A 10896-nucleotide genomic window follows, 5' to 3' on the forward strand; every position below is an offset into this window, starting at 1 on the left:
CTGCTTGTATTTTTTTTTTTTTTTGTTTTTTTTTTTTTATAGATTTGTTCCTTGCAAACATGTATATAATATTTACTGTGCCGTTGTTCGGAGAAAAATCACAAAATCAGTAAAGAATTACACGAATAAAGATGTGTACATGACAAATAATTTTAGTTTATTGAAAAAATATAAACCTCTACTTATTCGCCATAATATAGTTATTAGACAAATATTAGGCTTCAACGGTTTCAACTTGGAACTTTGATTATGTCAAATTAATTATTTTAGGAATCAAATTGCAAACAACGATAAATTCTTAAAAAATATAATTGACGTTCACTGTTGTCTGTTTGGTTTTGCGCACTATACATCGTATATTGTACAATGTCGTAGAAGAAATTAAAGACGATATTCGAGCACTGAGAGGTAGGTAGCAGGTATATTAGCAAATGCTAATTAAAATTATTATTTATCACTTTGAGCTCAAATAATCAGAGGACCAGGCGGTTTTAATCAGTGTTAACTACGATAATATTATATTTAATATCATAATATATTATATCTATTTCAGTAGCAGTCACTTGGAAAACGACGAGGTACATACAACTGACACATTTTGGAATGCTATCGATCTGTAGTATATCATTGAAAAGAAATTATTTTATCCGAATGCACACCGATTTCATGAAAAAGTTTATAATTTTTTTTTTAAAATTATTATTAGTTTAAAACATTGACATGACAATCTATAACATAATATTTTGTACGATCTGTACCTACCAACATTTGATCAGTGTCGTATACGCTGAGGGAGACCGCCTCGGGCCTAAGCCAAAGCCCCTCCCCATTGCCCGTATTATTGTTATTTTTTTTTGTCGTTTTATCAAGTCTCATCTGTTGTAAACTAGTAAGCAAGGACGTGTATTATTCATATATACGTGATACGACTCAAATGGTTTAGTGTGTTTTAGGTGTAGCTAACATTTTGCAAACATTTTCAAATACCTACCACGACAAAACGCCTACAATCATTAGACTGAACCACTGAACGGAATAAAAATTGTAAATTGTATTTCATTGGCCAATATTTTTATGGTTATGATAAAAAGGTTTTTAAAAATCCATTTCTACGTTTCATATCAATAATAAGTTTAATTTTCAAACTCCGAAAGCCATAATCGCCTCCGAGCAGAAAGCCAATTAAAATTGAAACCAAAAACTGAATCACAAAAACAGACATTCCGTCCAGAGTCACCCTGTACCGCGTAGGCCCAACGTAGTTCATCGACTGTCGACGGCAAACTAGTTGGTCGCTAGATTTTTTTCTCGCTAAAGCCATAACTCATAATATTATAATGTTATATTATTGTTTATTAAATTACGAGTACGACGCGACTATGTTCGTAGTCTAAGTTGTGTTCAAATCTCAAGGACACGGACATTTGTAATATAATTTAAACGTAAACAAATGCAAACAGCGAAAATAAAAAAAATATACAAATATATCGATTGAAACAATACAACTACGACTAATGATTAATGATTAATAAATAAATAATAATTATATTATTTTAATATACTAATGTGCTCGCGGTAACACTAGGAAAAAAAAAAAAATAAATACAACGATATCAACAGACGCAGTGTACCGAACGCGTTCGAATCGGTCACAGCACAATTTATGGAAATATTTTAATATTGTGTTATAGCTGCAGAAGTCGTAGGTAGTAAGTGCACACTGCACACGTGGACGACGTCGACCATAATAATAATCGTCGTTGTTCGGACACGCGCAGCTGACAATTTTTTTTTTCGATTTATCGTCTTCGAACAAGCGAAATTGAGATATTATAATATCATAATATCCATGTCATTACATAGTGCTTAGTCATACGTATTATAATAACAATAAACGGGAACGTCCCCGATAATCGCAAGCCGTTTAAACATCATTATTCTTGATATTATTATAAAATAATACACAAACTCGAAATATGCGATTCGTCACTAATTATTTGAATAATCACTTAATCATAATATAAAATTACGATTGCGTCGCACTCGTGGATGTAATATATACTATAACATTGATAAGACGTTTATAACAATAATTATTTGGAAATGTTCCGTGGCAAAGGTTGTGGCGAGGACGGGCAGGGGGGGGAGATATACATGACGATTCACGGCAAACTATATTGTCTAAAATAACCCGTAGTTGTATAAAGTTTTAAATTTTAATAGCATATTTTTTAGATGACACCTATTTTTAACGGTGTAATAATGCACTGTTTCTTGATTTTTAGTGCTCACGAGACCTATTGACTAGGGCATTATAGATTATAATATAATATAGGGTCTTAATATAATATTATTAAATATTGCCATAATCCATCATTACCTATTACATAAGTTGGAACAGAGTAACATACAGTAAGCCAATAATTTGTTAATTATTTATCGAGATACAGGATAGAAAATAAGTATTGGTAATTATAGATATTTTTTAGATCAACTATTGATGTTCTTTATGCATACTTAAATGGTTTACTTTTATAAACTTTCTGTGCTATAAACTTGCATAATAATAATTATTGTATACTTACTCGTAACTAATTTATATTATAAAGGGCCAGTTGCCCGTCAAAATTAGATTCGAAATTTTGAGTTCAAACTTTGACAAAACACGTTGATCTTGAAATAGGCCAATCATATTTTAGTAAAAAAATCATAAAATTGAAAAACTAAGACTTTTACTTGTAAGTTTTTAGTACAGCAACTCAAAAGTGTTTAAAATACATTTATTTTGCAATATATTTTTTTATAGACATTTCAATTTCAAATTTTCCACAAAATAGATAGATTAGGTGATGTTTGTACGTAAAATATGGTAACAAACAGAAAAAATAGGTAATAATTTGGTACACATCATTGTAACATCAATACATTCATTCGCTCAGTTCAGAATTTAAAATATAAATTCAATTTTTACAGCAAGTCATGTAAAATTGTTTTTTTAAGATGTAACTAGAAAAAAAGTGGGTAAGCGGATGTCGCTCTGCTGTACAGTGAGTTACATAAGCGGGTCACTGTAATGGATGATGGTGTTAAATTTGAATTCAATGATGTAGAATCATCGTATACGAAAAACGATTCTGAGCTGAGACGGTTTGTCGTTCTAAGATATTTTATATTATTGTTCAAATGATGTATTGCTGTCGTAATAATCGGTGTAACTAGTTATACAACAATTATTAAGATCGTAGAATAATATGTCGATTATTTTGTTAATTATTATTGTATAAACATAAACCTTGGCCTTATAAGACGTGTACACTCCGAGATAAAGATAAAGGGCGTTACTGTGCTAAAGCGGTGAGGTGCTATCATACAAAATATAAACTATAAACTACAACTGAACATAGGTATATAACATAGGCGTGCGTAGACTTTCAGACTTTCAGACTTTCGCAGGAGATGCCAATATTTTAAAAAACACCCAACCCAACGCAAAAAAATCGCTCCACAATAACTCTGCGTATTATAAATAAAAAGATGATGATCAAAGGACATGATTTATAGTGTATCGAATCCGGAACTATCACAAATATATTATATGTAATACATAAAGCTTTTAATTAAAATTTTTTCTTATTATGTAATAAATATTTAACAATATTTATAATTTTATAAAGAAATTAAATAGTATTAGAGTTCTAATATTCTCTCAAAAGGGTGCAAATTCTTAAACTCGTCAATAATACTATCTTCAATTGTGTTATAACCTTTAAACAACGTAAACTATAGAAAACTTCACATAAACACATAATCAAGCTATTATGCCAACATCAAGGTTATGGTATCTACTATCAATAGGAAAGATGAGCATCACAACCATAATAATTTCAGTACAACAGTACTGTATGTCTGTATTATATTCGCAATCTAATTGATATTAGATATCATCTCAATTCTAAACACTTTTGTAGGTAAAAATAAAAATATTTTTATCAAAAACCAAAATGTTTAAATTTTAATCAAAATATTTACAACCATAAACTATGATAAAGATGACTCCACGGGGGATGCCAATAAGGCATACACGGCCTCCCCCGTGCCCACGCCTATGGTATATAACTGCAGAGTACACAGTCATAGGATAATCTATAAGTGTAAGAAGTATTTATAATTCTATAAGCTGTTTATAGTTTAAGTCATCAACAACATTAGCTATTACAATTACAATATAAAATAAATATACTTTAGAAATTTCAAGTACCCGCGAATAATATTTTTAAATATTACAACAAAATGACTAAAACCCTTTATTCTTTGTGTTAGTATGTGATTTTGTCAAAATTTGAACTTTAAATGCTCATAAAAAAAAATCGGGCCTATATATTTCTGAGATTTTCAACTGCTATTGTAACAACATATCAAGAGACTTGTATTACATTTTCATGCTTTTTGACCCAACCAATAAAATTGTATTACCATTTATAGAAAGAAAAAAAAAATGAAAAAAAACTGAGTATTTAAAATGTCCGCTAATGGCTAAAGTGAGTCAAAATATTTTGAACATTTTATAGGTTTAGTTACTAATAAAATAAACATATGGTGTAAATTTCAAGATTTTACAGTTTTTGGATTATAAGTTTATAACAAAGTAATAAATCGCTACACGAGAAATCGAGTGAATATCCAATGTTGTAAAAATTTCAACTTCAAGCGCTCATAAACATTTAATTTGATTTGCCGGTAGATACTATTATTTTTTGTTAAAGGTAGGAAAACTTATAAAGCATCTTGCACTAAATTTTAAAATCTTGTATTAAAAAAGAAAATTTTTATGAAATTTTAACTTAAAATAATGTTTCAAATTTTCATTTTTTTTACGAATTTTGTCAAAATTGACGCTCATAAATATTGCGGAAATACGCTCAAATTTTTTTTTAATTTCCACCTTCAACAACTTACGAGGACCTTTGTATTAGATTTTCAAAACCATGAGAAAATTTTTTTATCAACATTCATTGAAAAAAAACTAATAATTATCGAAAATTTCATGTGCCTTAAAAAAACGCTTAAAATATTTTTATAAATGTTATGGTGTATAGAAAATGCTTATACAAATATTCAGTGAAAATGTCATTTATCTGCGGTCACTTGTTTTAGAGTCACAACAAAAACTAGAATAGATTTTGTCAAAAACTGGTTTTGCGTAAAAATTCCCTTTCTTGTCGCTTTTGAAAACTATTGGAAATTTTGAATTTTCGCCTTCCGAATGTATAAACTAGATTCACTTTCCTACCAGAAAAAGTTGTTGTTTCACTGGCCCAAACCGTGATGATAGACACAAAAATAAAAATAAAAAATAAAAAAACACACATCATTGTAATATCAATACATTCATCGCTTCTCTCAAAATCTAAAATAACTGAACTTTGATGTTGCAAGGTTGTTGTTAAACACTTAATAATGGATGTGTTATAAATAATATGATAAAAACTAATATTTTTCAATTCAAAATGTTACACAATGAACTGACCGAACGAACATTTTATTGTAAAAATCTGGAATATTAATTTCGATCAGATTTGTCACATTTCTACTACGATAGATCGACTTCACAAATAAATCCTATTATGCCGCTAAGAATAACATGATATCATTTATTTTGAGCCTTTTTAAATTGGAAATTAAAAATATTAGTAATTTAAATTCATGACATGGACGTCATATCACGCTTGTGTGCAAAATATGAGGTATTCAGAACTACTGCCGGCTGAGCAAGTGAGACAACTTTAATTAATAAATTAAAAACAATTTAAAACAAAAAGTCACTCTGCTGAACAGTAGTTGTTAGTTGGTCGCTTCAATGTTCGCTTTAAACTTCAATTAAATGATAAATCGCTGAAGACCTTAGCACAAGCTGTATTAGAAAAAAACTTCTACACCATAATTATTAATTTATATTTGTAGCCTAATGTTGGTTTAATTTTGGTTACAAACATTCCATACACTATATTATTATTTATTTTAGTATCGTATACATCAGGGGTCAACAGTTAATACTTTCCGTGAGTCACATTAATAATTCGGAAAATTCCCGTGGGCCATAAAAATGCAGAGTACATAATATTGATTATAATATTATGCCGATTGGCCAAAACTAATGTACAAAGATAAGAAATTATCGGCTTCTTTTCTACTTGTCTGCGGGCGGGTTAAAATTCATCCACCATTTGGTGATCCCTGGTATACATTATTGTATTTACCTTTTGATAGTTTTGTATGTACTGTGCTGGTTTTTAATATTCACAGTTCATTATTATTCCCATGTGATGAATTATTTTTAAGCTGGATTTAACAGTTGGGTACATTAAAACAAGTTAAAACTTTTTATTTAAATAAATGCATTTTTAATGTAGGTAAGCCTGACTCCTGTTAAAGACTCTGACACAAAGAGTTTCTATGGAATGGGAGACATGTACGCATACGGTACGTATCTACCTGAATAAGATTTTAAGTTAATTTGAAATATTTTAGTTTTTTATCTGAGCGATCAATTCGATTGAGAATTAAAGCTTTGGTTTTATGATGAGTGTTTTCGAAGGGCGATGTGTAAATAATACGTATAAATATAATTTGTTTATACTCAACGATTGACGGTTACAAAATCACTCAAAAGTACCTTAATTGTTAGATTTTTTATGATAAATTTATTCGATTTACAATAGGTTTTTCTTTTTTTTTGTTACCAAGTCATATCTGTTATCATCTTTTGGCTGTCTCATTAGGAACATCGTTTTAAAAGTTTTGAGTGACCTCATTATTTTTTAATTTGACATTTTATTTAGAGGTCATTTTTTCATGCAAGCATAAAGAAAACATACTGGAAAATTGCGAAATACTGAAAATTATGTCATACTTTTTATTTTTTTTTAACAAAACCGATAATGTAAATCACTTCAATTCTATCAATTATATCCTTACTGCAACGTCTGGAACTCCTGAGCCCTGACCAATTAATATTTTTGATTTTATTTATTATATCGGTACTCAATTGACATGCATACATTTTGTTAAATTCAGCAGTCTTGGGGTTAAATTCATTTCCAGCCTTTTTAGTTTTATTGTTATGAACTAACAGGCGTGGCTATTATTTTTAATTGCTTCTGTTGTATGTCGTTTATTTATATTGAAAACCTGTTTATAAGTTATTGGGTATCTGGTATCTTGGTATCTTGGTATATTTTAAAGCCAAGATGAGAGACAAGAGACGCTTCTAATTATTGTTTCTTCTAGACTTCAACAGGACAACTCGACGGAAGTTAACTATAAAATTTACAAGGAGGAAAAAGTCTGATCGCCCGAGATCGAAATTCCGAAGTCCAAATTTACTAGAATATCAGTAAGTAAAAAAATCGATCACAATGAAAGTTGGCTTTACAATTGAAGCTCTGTTTCCATTAATGTTTGTAAATTATATTGTGTTTGTAATTTCCATTTCCATTTCATCCAGCATAATAGCTATGGTCATTATTTTATTTTAACACGCGTTGATAGTGTAGATAAATATTTTGTACACGAACAGTTTACAACAGCGATTCTCAAACATTTTTTTTCACGTACCACTTAAGTATAGTATCAATTAGTCGCGTACCACTGATGGTTACAAATAGAAAGATACAGACTTTACATAGTTAAACACATTTATTTTAAATAAAAATGCAGTAAAATATTACAATATAGTTATTATTTATTTATTAATACACATTTATTAGTGTTAAAAAATTAAAGTATGAATTAAATAATATATTTTCAATGAGAACCTTGGATTTGTGGATTTGATATTAGCGATGAAATATCTGGTTCAGTGTTACTTAAGGCCTTCCGTACCAACATGTAGTCTTGCGCGTACCACAAGTGGTACGCGTACCACAGTTTGAGAACCGCTGGTTTACAATATTGTATTAAAAGCGTTTTTATTTCCATTTACGTTACTCGTACCTATAGGTATATATAACGTTTTTATACTATGCTTTTAAATAAAAAATAATATATATAACTGAAATAAATAACTTTGCAAACATTTCAAGTATCAGCTATAGAACCAATAGTTTTTCTTAACTACAACGGAATTATTAAAATGTTTGAAATTCTTTTTGATATGTATCGGTAGATATTTTTCGGGAAATTATGGACAGTTCAAAAATTAACGTCTCCATACTAAATCGACCCAATATCCAAAACGAAAGATAAATGTGTGATCTATTTCAAGCTAGCTGACATATGTACTTCAAGAATATGAACATTGTACACTACGATATAACGGGAACAAAAAATAAGAAAAAAATCGGTGTAAAAAATGTATGTGTATAATTATTGATATGAAATTTAATAGTTATTAGTTAATAGTTGCGGTTTCTGATTAATAGATACATAGAGGTAGGTAGTTAATAATATTGTCTGTTATGTATCGCGGACATCACTTTTTGGACCATTTTTTTTAAGAAAAAAGGCTTAACTAATAATATGATAGTGAAATACTGAAATATTGTAATATTTGTAGTATCACAATGCAAATAAATTAGTTAATTCTTATAAATGTCTCCAGTAATTTCATCGGAAGTGGGAGAGTGCCCCCCCTCCCCCAAGCCACCCCCATTGATACGCCTCGCCGATCGGGGTAATTTTCTACAAAATCCAATCGCACTTATCGTAACAAAAATGTCCGTAAAACGCATTATAGTAAAACACTAAAACCGACAAGCACCTGGCTCTGATCAGTATCAAATATCAGCACCCGCCCTATAATATAATAAAAATAAAGTATGACTATATTATATAATTTTCTTTTGGAATAAATCAATTTACATTATCAGATTAAATTCGAGGACATCGACAATAACACATACGAGTGTACCTCATAAAATAATAGACATAATATTAGCGTTTCATTATACGACCTTTATAGATACCTACAGAAATAATTTGGGGCGATTTGAAACAGCCGTACTATACGACAACATAATATCATAATACATATTACTACGAGTGAGCAAATATAGTTTCTTTTAACAATATTTGTTCTGCTTGATTTTTTATTTATCGAGTGTTCTCAGTAATAGAGCAGTACGCCATAGGTACCTTTATGATGGGTATATAGTTTAGGTGTGTCTGAAAATTTAACTTTCAATACAAAAACAAAAAAACATCTGTAACGGGGTTGGGGGCTCAGCTGTTATAATAACACTATGTAGGTAATTCAGCGAGGGTTTTCAGAGCCCTTGGAATTATAATTTTAACTCTATTCTGTATAGCTAGAAAGCTTCAGAAAAGCTAGTTGCCGATATAATTTACTATCTCAATCCATATTAAATATTATTTCATAACCTTAAGATTAATAAATATTTACATTATATAAATTATAATATTATTTAATATTAAAAAAAAAATATTTTTCATTATTATTATTTTTTTTTATTATTCTTGGTCAATAAATTCTAATTTGGCCTCTAAGGGGGTAAAGGGTTTTTTTTACATAGCTATACAATACATGGACAACGTCGTGACGGGACAGCTAGTATAGCATAACCAAAGACTTACGACTGTTATATTCATCCGGAGTTCCTCAGTGTACTGCTGGCTGTTTGCTCAGAACTATTTAGCTAAGAAGTTTATACTAAGATAATTTTTATATTAAATACTAAATATTAAAATTTAAAATTAATTAAGCTGTATTAAAAGATGTAGTTACAGTAATAAATTAATATCCAATGTAGTATCAAAAATATTAAATTGCATTAAAAAAGGTCGAATGTAAAAAAAAAAAATGGCACTTATGACACATAAATTTATTAAAAACTATAGAACTTTTACTGTAGTATATAATATTATCATATAGATCATGACTAATAGAACAATTTTAAGTTTGACAATAATTTGTTCAATGAAATAAAATATTTTCTACACTATACTATGATAATATTTTAATATACCTACACATTTCAATATTTCATTGATACCGTTACCATATTATGTAATTTTTTCGACCATTTGACCATTTTTTCAAAATAAAAATTCATATTTTCTAACCTATATAATATACTGTTTGTTATGTTATAGGTATCTATGTAGGGTTGCTTGAACAATCACTAAACATTTATTGAATCGATAGTCAGCTAATGGTCTCTGAGACATGATTTAGTAATCGGTCCATTAAATTAATTCATTTTAATATTTAATATAGACATTATGTTGGTTGTAACATGGTCAATATCTCATTTGATGGTAACGAGTATCGAGGGAATAGGGTACCGCACTTTTTTTCGTATATTTTTCTTTAACCAATGCAGCAATGTCTAGGTCGTTGGATGATTTTTTATTTCTATATTAATTATTAATATTTACGTAATACGTATAAACGAAAAGTTTCAAATTTTTTTTTACTTGATAGATCAATTTTAAACCAACTGTGAAAAGCTAATTATTTCAACTGCCAATCAAACTTGTCAAGTTAAAATGTTAATTGTTTTTTTAAACTTTTCTTTAGCTTTTTAACTAGTTAATGCCCACCTTTGCATATTGTACTGTACCTACGCCTATATAAGCGACACATTAGCAACACGAATACCCAGTGTCGCAACTAGATTTTGTGGGGCCCTGATGCTAAAAATGTTATGAGCCCCTGTACTTGTACTACAGTATAATGAAAAAAAGTTAGTGCCGCTGATAACCTTTGACACACCCCTAATACAAGACAAAATGTATGGCCCCCAATTTTGAAAACTTTTCAAACACTATACTATGCTTGTAGAGCAGAATAGAACAGTTATGTTGATTATATTAAGTTCATCATATTTTTAAACTCATCTCCAACAATAATTATAACAACTTAAATTATTGTATAAA

This window comes from Myzus persicae, unplaced genomic scaffold (assembly GCF_001856785.1).
Source record: "Myzus persicae strain clone G006 unplaced genomic scaffold, MPER_G0061.0, whole genome shotgun sequence".
Lineage (NCBI taxonomy): Eukaryota > Metazoa > Arthropoda > Insecta > Hemiptera > Aphididae > Myzus > Myzus persicae.